Source organism: Anabrus simplex, chromosome 5 (assembly GCF_040414725.1).
Source record: "Anabrus simplex isolate iqAnaSimp1 chromosome 5, ASM4041472v1, whole genome shotgun sequence".
NCBI classification, from domain to species: Eukaryota; Metazoa; Arthropoda; class Insecta; order Orthoptera; family Tettigoniidae; genus Anabrus; species Anabrus simplex.
The window spans coordinates 199275742-199288306 of record NC_090269.1 but is presented as its reverse complement, the minus strand read 5'-3'; positions in this window follow the sequence as shown (position 1 = coordinate 199288306).

The following is a 12565-nucleotide window of genomic DNA, read 5'->3' as shown; positions in this document are numbered from 1 at the left end:
GGGGCAGAAGACCCCAATCAAGCCCAGGAGCACTTGCTCCAAATTACACAGTAAAGCCTCCTCGAGGCATACAACACTCAATTTTCGAAAAAGAGCCACTCGCTCTCAACTTTAAGCCTATCAAAGGCCACACCAAACTCCACCTTCAAGTTGTCCTCAAAGGACATATACACAGGGGTAACATACCCAACCTACTGAGGTCTATTAAGTGAGAAAAAGGTTAATTACTTGACCTCTAAAATAACAATGGAGAGGAGGCGATCTGCACTCCTAATACACTGTTTAAAACCCAAATCTGGCACTAGGCCACTAATGCAAGGGCTAATCCCATACTACTGAGGTGACTTTAGAAAAGAACAATTTACATTACATTAAGGAAGAATCGGTAGTGAGAAATAAGTTCACCTCAAAACAAAAGGAGTGGGAGCTCGAGAGGGTAGAACACTCTCTATCCCAATATGTAGCTTTAAAAGATAATAGATGCTAAGAGTAGTTACATTTTAGGAAAAGGTTACATGGTAGAAACGCTTCGGACCCGCCCCGAGAGTTAAACTGCTGAGCTAGCAAGAAAAGAAGTATTAAAAGGCCATTACCTTGGAGTAGAACTGCTCCCCGAAGAAAGAGGCGCTTCCCGCCCCTTGCTATGTACTTTACACACTGAAAGATGGTACTGAAGTGGCGCAGAGACCCTAAAATCAGCAGTTTATATACTCTCACGGAAAGTTCGAGGCGTTTCAGGAAGGAAAACACCCGCCCACAATCATTTTATTGGTGGATAAAGAGAACCCCTACACAATATGACGAAGAAACACATTATTGGTGGAAAATTAATTAAAGAAATTCGGGATTGGCTAGATTCAAAACAAGGGGAAAGAAAGGGTTAATATTGCCAACTTAAACAATGACTGAAAGAAATTTAGCAAAGAACAAACTTTTGAAATTAAAATTTCTCCAAAAAAACAGTTCTTTCACTTCGCACTAGGGTGCATCGTTGTAGTTCTTCAGTAGTGTCCTCTAGAAGAGAATGTTCACACTTCTTACTACAAGCAAAACAAAAATACATCGAAAACAACACAGTTCAGAAACTTCAAAATTTCCAAGTAGTGGCATCTTCAGGGTAACTTGAAAACTAACACATAAGACCAAGTTCAGACTTCTCCCGGTAGGGGAGTTTCAACTGGCGCAAGGTTTAAATAAGCGGCGTGGAGGTGTACCGCCCGGTACAGACCTCCCCCCCCCCAAAAAAAAAAAGTTCCTCCAAGGGGGTAACACAGAAGAACATAAACTTTTGTTTCAAAACAAGGTCCAAGTTTTGATGTTGATATGGAGATTAATTGCAGAAGTATTTATAGGATTTTCTTAATGTGGTTTGATTCAGTTTCAAAATTTTTGTTGTGGCTGGTGAAGTAAAGTCTTTATGTTTGTAGAAGTTGAATTCAGAAGATAAACTTTTAATACTTGAAAGTAAAGAAAAATTTTGCAAGGTCCGCCAAATATTGCTATTGAATTCCCAAGTGTAGTAATTGCTGATAGTAACTGTCCATGTAGTTGATGTTGATTAAGTTGGATGGCCAGACCGGCCATTGCAGCTTGCGTCCAAAGGCGGCCGCTCGGACCCCACAAGTACCCTGAGATACCGCTCGCCCGCACTATGAGGGGAGCAGAGGTGTTGAAGCACGCCGCGCCCGCGGTGAACATATACAGGCTGCGGGCAAGTAGCAGGTCGTGCGCCGCACATCAGCCTTGGCCGGGTGGAGGGCTCCGGCTCGCCGTACACCTGTCGTCCTCGCTGGAGTAGAGGGGGCCCTTCCTCTATCCCAGTCGCGGCACGGCGCCGCGCGGCTGCGGGGGCACTGAAACATTAAAGCTAGGCGGCAGAATTTTGTTGGACCATCATCTTTTTTTGAGGGCACAGGCTTTGTGGAGAGGTTGAGGGGCCAGCGGCGTGCAGACATCCATGGCATTTTATATAAGCAAGCCACAGTGTGTGGGGAGCAGGAGACGGGAGCGTGGTAATGGCCGTGGCAAGGACAGGATGGCAGTTTAACGGTTCGGGGAAGGTTTTACAAAATGCTTACATATAAAACAAAATATTATAGAAGGGGTAGAAAGCCTTAAAAGTGAAACTCAAAAAAAAATATATATATATATCCTTCATATTCCTTTCAAAATAATATGAAGCAAGTTAACACAGAAATTACACCGGTTTCACCTGTGACAGGTGAACCCTAAATATCCTCTCGGTGGCTGGATTACTTAATAACAACGTAACCGGCGTAAGGAAATCGAGAATGATACACGGCCCATGAAATCTGGGGGCAAGCTTGCCCGCGGGAACAAAGTTCTTGACCATCACCTGGTCACCTACCTTCAAATTGGTGGGTCTCCGTCCACGATCATATCTTTCCCTAACCTTTTCATGAGACACTTTAAGATTGGCTTTAGCCTTCTTCCAAAGATCTTTAATATTGTCCGGGTCTATTGTCTCGGGTAGAATGTCACTCAGAGACCAGAGGTTAGAGAGCGGCGTGTTGGGAACAAACTTGAACATCAAAGACGCTGGAGTAAATTTATGTGATTCATGAACCGCCGAATTCAAAGCAAAAGCTAACCAAAGCAGGAAAATCTTGTAAAACCATCTACGCATACAAAGATGAACTTGTTAGCATTTCCCTTCGACTGGGGGAAGGGTCCTACATAATCAATATACAGGCGTTCCATGGGGCGCGACGCTTGATGAGAAGACAAAAGGCCTACCTTGGTGGACATGGTTGGTTTACTAAGCAAACAGGATTTACAAGCCTTTACTAGTTCACGGAGTTCACCGTCCATACCCTTCCAGATGAACATTTCACGAATTTTCTCACGAGTTTTAAAGATGCCTAGGTGCCCTCCTAATGGGGTTTCATGATAATACTTGAAGATCATAGGTACAAGAACCGCTGGAACGACAACCTTCATCATCTTATCATGCCTTGATGGGCAACATAAAACACCATTCCTCAGAACATAAGGGACGACATGTTCCCCAGAAGAAAGGGTTTCCATTATCGGAGCCAGCGTCGGATCTTCACGTTGGTATTTCTCGATATCCCTAAAGAGCATGGGAGCATCTGTTAAGATGGCATTAACATCAGATAGTATGGACTCGGGAGGTGATGAACTGTCGACCGGTTCATGGGTCTCGACGTCGTTGGAAAACATACGGCTGAGTCCATCAGCGACAACATTTTCGGTACCTCTGATATGCCTGACATCGAATTGGAAGGCAGAGATTCGGATGGCCCAACGGGCTATACGACCAGTACGACGCGGCCTACCTAAGACCCAGCTTAAGGCTTGATTATCTGTCTCCAGGTCGAATTTGACATGTTCCAGATAGAGACGGAACTTTTCTAAGGCAAATAAGACTGCCAAACCTTCGAGCTCATATATGGAGTACTTTGCATCTTGAGCCGATAGAGTCCTAGATGCATAGGCGATGGGTCGCCTCCCTAGTTCAGTCTCTTGAAGAAGGACTGCCGCTACTGCTGACGACGACGCGTCAGTTTGGACGATGAATTTCTTTGAGAAATCAGGCATAGCAAGGACAGGGGCATTACAGAGAGCTAATTTAAGATCTTCAAAAGCGGCTTGTTGAGAAGGTCCCCACTCGAATTTGATGCCTTTCCTACGAAGAAGGTTTAAGGGCGCCGCTCTATTAGCGAAGTTAGGAATAAACTTCCTGAAGAAATTCACCATACCAATGAACCTGGCGATACCTTTAATGTCCTTGGGAGGTTTAAAATCACGGATGGCCTGTGTTCTAGAATGATCGACGGCAACACCATCAGGTGACACAATATGCCCTAGGAATGACATAGAGGGCTTAGCAAATTCAACCTTGGACAACTTGACAGTTAACCCAGCCTTACGAAGGCGATTGAGAACTTCTCGCAGATGATCTAGATGTTCTTCAAAGGTCTCCGAAAATGCGACGACATCATCCAAGTAGTGATACAAGTACTCAAATTTGATGTCGGAGAAGACCCTATCTAGCAGCCTAGTGAGTACAGCTGCTCCCGTGGGGAGCCCGAAAGGCACGCGGTTGTATTCATACAAATTCCAATCCGTGGCAAATGCTGTAAGATGTTTAGACTCTTCGGCCAGGGAAATTTGATTGTAGGCCTGATTCAAATCCAAGATGGTGAAGAACTTGGCCTTACGGAACCATGAAAAACAGGAATGAAGGTCGGGAAGGGGCACAGATTGTAACACCACCTTCCGATTGAGAGCCCTATAATCAATGACAGGCCTGAAGCCCCCTTGGGGTTTCGGGACTAGAAAAATAGGCGAAGAATACGCCGACTTAGAGGGCCTAATAATGCCATCCTTCAACATCTGATCGATGATTTCTTTCAGAGCCTTCATTTTAGGTGGAGATAGCCTATAAGGTGGAAAACGGACCGGAATCGAATCCGTGACCTCAATTTTGTATTCGATAAGGTCAGTAACACCAATAGTATCAGAGAACACCTCTGGAAACGACTGACACAACTTACGAATACTATCAGCCTGCTCCTCAGGTAGATGTCTAAGGTCTAACAACATCTCATCCTGGGTAGGCGAAATAGATGAACATGATGCAGAATTACATTTTAATAAGGGGATTTTACAATTGGAAACAAATTTGAAAGTGCACAACCTCCTCTGAAGATCGAGCACAAGACCAGTGTGAGAAATAAAGTCGGCTCCCAATATGATGGGGCAAGACAAGTGCTTCGCCACAAACAATTTGATTTTCCATGTAAATTTAAAAATACGAATTTTGACCTGTACAGAACCTAGAATTTCTAATGGAGATGAATTAGCCGAAACATATTGAACAGTAGATGAGCCATAGTCAGGTAGTTTACAAACAGATTTCAATTTTGAATACCATTGGTCCGAAATAATTGAACAAACACTGCCTGAATCTAATAGAGCGGTTATAGGCTCGTTATATAACTCAATCTTAAGAAAAGGAACAGGTGCGGGGGAACCCGCCGCAATCCTAAGACACTCTTTGGGGCATTCAAAAGATGGATTTGCAGATTGAACGTTCTCTGAATTTTCGACCAGTTTACCAGGGGCTGAGCCTCGGGAAGGGGGATAAGTCGACTCAGCCGAAGCCACTAGTCATTTTTTATTATTGGCATTGGTGGAATTTGCACCAGAAGTTGAGCAGGAGGGGGTGCTATTTGAGTTTGGGCAATTCTTGGCGATATGTGAGAAAGCCCCACATTTAAAACAGCCTTGTGATGAACCAGCTCCATTATTTGCCCTACTAGACTTGATCAGTGGACACTTATTGCGAAGATGGTCAGGCGACCCGCAAGCATAACATTTACGGGGTGTGACTGGTCGGCGAGGTGGAGGCCGAGTATTACTAAACGAAGGAGGGGGTTCTTTCGCGACACGCAAGGAATCGGCGTATCTAACTCCTTCCGCTGAAACGGCCAATGCTTCACGTTCAGAGAAGGTTTGCGGGCACGCCGCGAAACACAAATATGACCTATAGGATGGTGAAATTCCTTCTACAATAGCCTGTACAATCTGATCTTCAGGAAAATGAAGAGCAAACACCCTAGTATAAAACTTAATGTCTTGTATGAAATCAGCCAGATTTTCATCCAATCTCTGTACTCGATAATAGTACTTCTGAATCTGAGATGACCTCGCGCGGGCGGGAATAAAATTTGCAAGCAAGTGTGCATGAAAATCTTCAATAGATGACTTTTCAGCTATGGCTCTTACTATTTTGTCAGAGAGAATACCAATTGCATAAGGATAGATGATTTGCAAAATTTGACATGGAGAAAGAGAAAAAACAAGGGCATGATCCTGAAATTCAACTAAAAACCTTAAGAAAGAAATAACTTCACTGGTGGTGTTGACAGAAAACTTCAAGATACCTCTGAGCAACATTGCCAATGGATGAGGCAAGCTGCTGAACCCAGGTGACATAGTAGGTAAAGGTTTCAGTGGCAAAGAAGTTAATTCAGAACGTACATTATTCAACGATGCACGGCGTTCGGACTCGTTGTCCAATGGGGCAGAGATCGTTTGAGCTCCAACGGTTATCCTATTAACTTCTCCCTTAGGAGGCTCTTCCTCGCTACCTACATTCACCGTAGCGGGTAGATCAATTTTGGGAGGAACTTCCCCAGTTAACAATTGAGTTACCTTATTAGATAATTCAGAAATATTTTCAAGCACCGTACTAGCTTCCTTCCTCTGAACGTCATTCAACTTTAGAGACAACAGATCGTTAACTCTATTTGAAAAACGAAATAGCCTGGCTTGCACACGCTTAATTTGATTAGGAGAAGGATCATTTTCGTCAAAAAAACTAACTACAGATGCTAGCCCAGTAATATTGTCGATGATCGTGGAAAGAGAGTCGTCAATTTCTTTGTCTCCCAAAGTGGGGATGGAAATGGGCAAATCAAGGGACTCTCTAAGCTTGTTTGTGTCTACTGCAACCGTGCCTCCAGATTGCACATTTCTAATAGTTAATTCATAGATCAACTCCTCCTTGCGCAAATAGTTAAGATGGAGAACATCGCGAGGGCCGGGCATGATGACAGAACAATTTTGAAAAAATTAAAAAATTCCAGCAACTGAGAAAATTGTTAGAGTTCGAATCAAAACAATGTTTAGCCGTCAAAAGGGGCTAAATTGAGAACCATTCAACCACGCTCTGCTACCACTTGTTACCGTGTTTTTGTGGTAGGTAGAGGTGAAAGAAGGTGCGGGTGTGAACGGGTCTCAAACTACGAAATTAAAGTTAATGTAAAATTTAACAAGGTTATAGTTTCTTAGCAAAAAACAAGAAATAACAATAATGGCAGGTACAGAGTAGCAAAACCACTAATCGAGAATGTACAATTACAGTATTTGGGCTCCGAGAGCCAGACACACAATTCTGAGCAGTTAGCCCAGCATTACGATATACCGAAGTCAACAAAGGGGCAGAAGACCCCAATCAAGCCCAGGAGCACTTGCTCCAAATTACACAGTAAAGCCTCCTCGAGGCATACAACACTCAATTTTCGAAAAAGAGCCACTCGCTCTCAACTTTAAGCCTATCAAAGGCCACACCAAACTCCACCTTCAAGTTGTCCTCAAAGGACATATACACAGGGGTAACATACCCAACCTACTGAGGTCTATTAAGTGAGAAAAAGGTTAATTACTTGACCTCTAAAATAACAATGGAGAGGAGGCGATCTGCACTCCTAATACACTGTTTAAAACCCAAATCTGGCACTAGGCCACTAATGCAAGGGCTAATCCCATACTACTGAGGTGACTTTAGAAAAGAACAATTTACATTACATTAAGGAAGAATCGGTAGTGAGAAATAAGTTCACCTCAAAACAAAAGGAGTGGGAGCTCGAGAGGGTAGAACACTCTCTATCCCAATATGTAGCTTTAAAAGATAATAGATGCTAAGAGTAGTTACATTTTAGGAAAAGGTTACATGGTAGAAACGCTTCGGACCCGCCCCGAGAGTTAAACTGCTGAGCTAGCAAGAAAAGAAGTATTAAAAGGCCATTACCTTGGAGTAGAACTGCTCCCCGAAGAAAGAGGCGCTTCCCGCCCCTTGCTATGTACTTTACACACTGAAAGATGGTACTGAAGTGGCGCAGAGACCCTAAAATCAGCAGTTTATATACTCTCACGGAAAGTTCGAGGCGTTTCAGGAAGGAAAACACCCGCCCACAATCATTTTATTGGTGGATAAAGAGAACCCCTACACAATATGACGAAGAAACACATTATTGGTGGAAAATTAATTAAAGAAATTCGGGATTGGCTAGATTCAAAACAAGGGGAAAGAAAGGGTTAATATTGCCAACTTAAACAATGACTGAAAGAAATTTAGCAAAGAACAAACTTTTGAAATTAAATTTTCTCCAAAAAAAACAGTTCTTTCACTTCGCACTAGGGTGCATCGTTGTAGTTCTTCAGTAGTGTCCTCTAGAAGAGAATGTTCACACTTCTTACTACAAGCAAAACAAAAATACATCGAAAACAACACAGTTCAGAAACTTCAAAATTTCCAAGTAGTGGCATCTTCAGGGTAACTTGAAAATTAACACATAAGACCAAGTTCAGACTTCTCCCGGTAGGGGAGTTTCAACTGGCGCAAGGTTTAAATAAGCGGCGTGGAGGTGTACCGCCCGGTACAGTTTTAAAGCTGGTAATTTAGACATAATGGAATTACTAAAATCTTACAAAGGAATTGAAATAAAAAATTATGAACAAAGTATCCTATAATAATTTTGTTCTTGCTTAATATTGCAAGACACTTGAAAAACTCAATTCATTTCTACATTATGAATGTCATTCCTTAAATGATTTCATTATGATATCAAAACGATATAAATAAGATATCAGGGCAAGCGGAATGAAGCAATGTTAGCGGATTATTGCTGGTGCTTAAAGAGAAGTACATTTCTAAGTAACAGCAGAGCATCAAAACGGTGCAACATTTCGACCCAAAAATTGAACTTCTAAATGGCTGTAAGTACCTTTTACGAATATAATTCAATGTTTTATAGTTCATTTTATACACTCGAATTTTATATTGCGGTGTTAAAACACGTTTAAAGAAATAATATACCTAATTTGACATTATTGAAATTCTTGTTCAAATTTTGAAGTTTTTCGTTCGTATTGCTAAAAATTACATAAAACGGGGCACGATAGAGAATACAGGCTTGAATTCTACATCCCTAAATATTGAAGCAGCCATTTCAGGTATATTGTCTAACTAGATTATATGTACTTTTTAAGGGGAGGTGGTACCCCCTCTGGTTCAAAAATTCATTAATTTTTTGTGGATTTTTAAATATGAAGTGTATTTTATTATGTATGAGTAATAGGATTAGCCACAATCATTTCTAATGCCCTCAAATACAATTTGAATGACAATTTGACACTTGAGGTTACGCCCCCGTTTCAGTTTGAGTAATGCTTAAATATACTCTGATATTCTACTTCCTGTGGTGAAAGTAATGTTGTTGATCACCAAAGGTAATGTTTTTTTTTTGGTGTGTTCATTTGTGTTGTGGCCAATCTGTGTCACATATTTCCGATCTTCTGTTCAATGTTTTTTCCCTCGTATGAAAACGTGTTGTAAACAAGTCTTCAAAATGCCTAGACAGAAATCAGTTTTTAAAAGTCAAGGTCGAAAAGGAGGTCCTGGTACAGGAAAAGTCACATCTATAAATACAGGTGTCGATACAAATGATAATGTTAGCGAAAATAGTGCAAATACAAGTGTTAGTGAAGGAAGTACGCAGCAATTAGGGATCGAGCCAGGAGTGAACACTCTCGGTATATTTCAAGAAATTGCTGTTATGAGGAGGAGAAGGTCTGACCTGGATGCTTCTGTTATCTCCAAAGCATTAAGCGCTGTGCAGAGAAGCCATAAAAGGTCTAGGGAAGATGCTGATGACCCAGATGATTCAGAATATGGTGCTGGTATGCATTACAAAGGTAATCTCAACTTGTTCCTTTGTTTTCTCCATTTGAGATTTTTAGGAAAAGGTACCAATATTTCAGGTAGTACTAGGCATATGAGCATATCATTTTAATCACTTATACTCTTGGATGTTTTACACATTTCTGTTTCTTCATAACATCATTACTTAAAAACTGTGGATTTTACTTGGCTACACGATGTTAAGAAATCAATAAAAATAGGTGTCCGTTAAAAACTTTATATAAATTTAGTCGGGTTATTATTCAAAGTCTAAAAACAATTGTTGTCGCAAAAGCCCTTAAGCTGTATGCGTACCAAATTTCAAAGTGATATTATTGATAGTTATCACAAAATGTGTACCTGAAGTAGGTAAAATTAGCATTGCAAAGATAGCGGGTACCACCTCCCCTTAACACATCGAAGGTTGGTTTTTGGCGAAGCTAAGATGGGAAGATTAGAAAAGTAGCGGCCTGGTGTGAAAATGCGAAGCCACGGAAAACCATCTGCAGGGCTGCCGGCGGTGGGATTAGAATCCACCATCTCCCGAAAGCAAGCTCACAGCTACATGACCCTACGTCCAACTCCCTCGCTGAAGTTACATTCAGAACACTTCACAGCTTATAGACACATTTCGTTTATCAAAATGTGTCTTAAGTCGAACGTTTTATAGAAATTGACAAATTGGTCGGTGTTGTCACTCTAGCACCAGACTTTAAAGTTATGATTTCAACAGACGTAGTTTGTTTCTTTTTTTCCCTTTCTTTATAGTATAGGGTGGTAGGATCTTAATGTATTTTTTCAGGCTGGTGTTCATTGAATTGTTACCTTAGGTCCGGTTCTCTGGCTGTCTGGGCAGCGAATTGACCTTAGAAATTCAGGGTTCTAGGTTCGATTCTTGGCTAGGTCGTGGGATTTATCGTGAAACTTGACTCGAGGACGGGGTATTTGTACAGCCCCCAACATTCCTGCAACTCACATTCCACAATATGGTACAGTTTTCTATATACGGCCCCTCCATAGGTCTTCAGACACGCTGAAACCTGGGACTTAGACCTTCAGGAATTCATCATGTCACTAATCTATGGCTCTCTCGAAAGTAAGCAGTTTTAAACGCTACTCGGCTGTTCTGAATTCCTGTTCTTCAATCTTGAGCATACAGTATGTGACGAGCTGCTAATCTGTTGTGTTTCACATTGTCATCTTCCTCCTACTTTCAAGTACAAAATGAAAATGGTACTTCCATTTCACAGTTGACAGCCTGCCCAGTTACACCAACAGCAGAAAGTGTTTCCCTGCATCAGTGTGATTTTTGTTTCAAATAATCCAATTTCTGCAATGCTGTGATGGATAACAATGGAATCTTTTCTGGAGCATCAAGTGCTCTGCAGATGACTACGCCAGTTTCCTTGAGATTTAATGGGCATGTAAATACCATTTAATTAACAAGGAAGCCTTCTGTTGAGAAAGAACTTGTGTAATCAATTCTCACGTGTCACACCATGGCCTAGTGCAGCTCTTTGTTAATTAGAACTGCAAAGAGAACCTCTGTGTGTACCAGACGGTATTTAATGAATCTCATACTCGTTACTATTTCGAAGACGAATTTCGTTACCCTGTACCCAATGTAAAAATGTACAAGAAATCACCGAGCAAGTGACCATGCGGTTAAGGTCGCGCAACTGTGAGCTTGCAATCGGGAGATAGTGGGTTCGAACCCCACTGGCGACAGCCCTGAAGATGGTTTTCCGTGGCTTCCCAATTTCACACCAGGCAAATGCTGCTGGGGCTGTGCCTTAATTAAGGCCACGACCACTTCCTTCCCACTCCTATCCCACCGCTGCCATAAGACCTATCTGAGTCGGTGCGACCAAAAGCAGATTGCCAAAAGAAATCCCTATAATCACAGATACAATGCACAATCCAATTCCTGGGACATCTAGACTAATTGATCCAAACAAACGATCAAACAAAATCCATACATTTCTGAAAAACAAGAGCGAATTAATTGAAGCAGGAAAATACTGTCAATAATTAGGATTGCCAAATCTACAGGACCGAGATGCAATCAGAAAAATCACACACACACACACACACACACACGCGCGCGCGCGCGCGCGCGCGCGCGAGGATTCGAGGAAGGAGAGCGAGAAACCACGTATTCATGGTCGGAATAACAGAAACACGCCCACTTCTTGCGTATGAATGAACACTGGGATACAAGGAAAACCAAAAAATGTTCATTCCGCGTGGTCCTAAGCGACCCTTTCGCGAAAATGAAGACATAATAATATTGGTTTTAATTCTTACTAATTACTTCTATGGTTTTTGTAGACGCCAAGTAGCCGGAATTTTTTCTCTCAGGAGTTCTTCTATGGGCTAGAGAAATCTAGCGACACAAGGATGAGGTATTTGAATGCCTTGAAATATCACCGGACTGGGGCAGGATCGAAGCCGCCAACTTGGGCTCACTTCCTCCATCGAAGCCACTCAGACCGGCGCTTAATTTTTATTGCAGTTATAATCTTCTTCCTCTTCTTCTTTCTAGTCTTTTTTCTTAAATTTTCCGGGCTGAGTGGCCCAGACGGTTGAGGCGCTGGCTTTCTAACCCCAACGTGGCAGGTTCGATCCTGGCTCAGTCCGGTAGTATTTGAAGGTGCTCAAATACGTCAGCCTCGTGTCGGTAGATTTACTGGCACGTAAAAGAACTCCTGCTGGACTGAATTCCGGCACCTCGGCGTCTCCGAAAACCATAAAAGTAGTTAGTGGGACGTAAGAAAATAACATGATTATTTCTTAATTTCTTGAGGCGGCAATCGTGTGGATTCGGCCGAGTTTTACGGTCGGGTGCCCCTCCTGATGCTAACCCTATGTGGAGGGATGCATCACTACTGCATGTTTCTGTGGTGGTTGGTAGTGTGGTGTGTTGTATGTAGATGAGGATTTGTATTAAGACGAACACAAATACTCAGTCGTCGAGCTACAAGAATTAACCATACAAAGTTAAAATCCCCGGCACGACCGGGAATCGAACTCGGGGCCTTCTGAATCGAA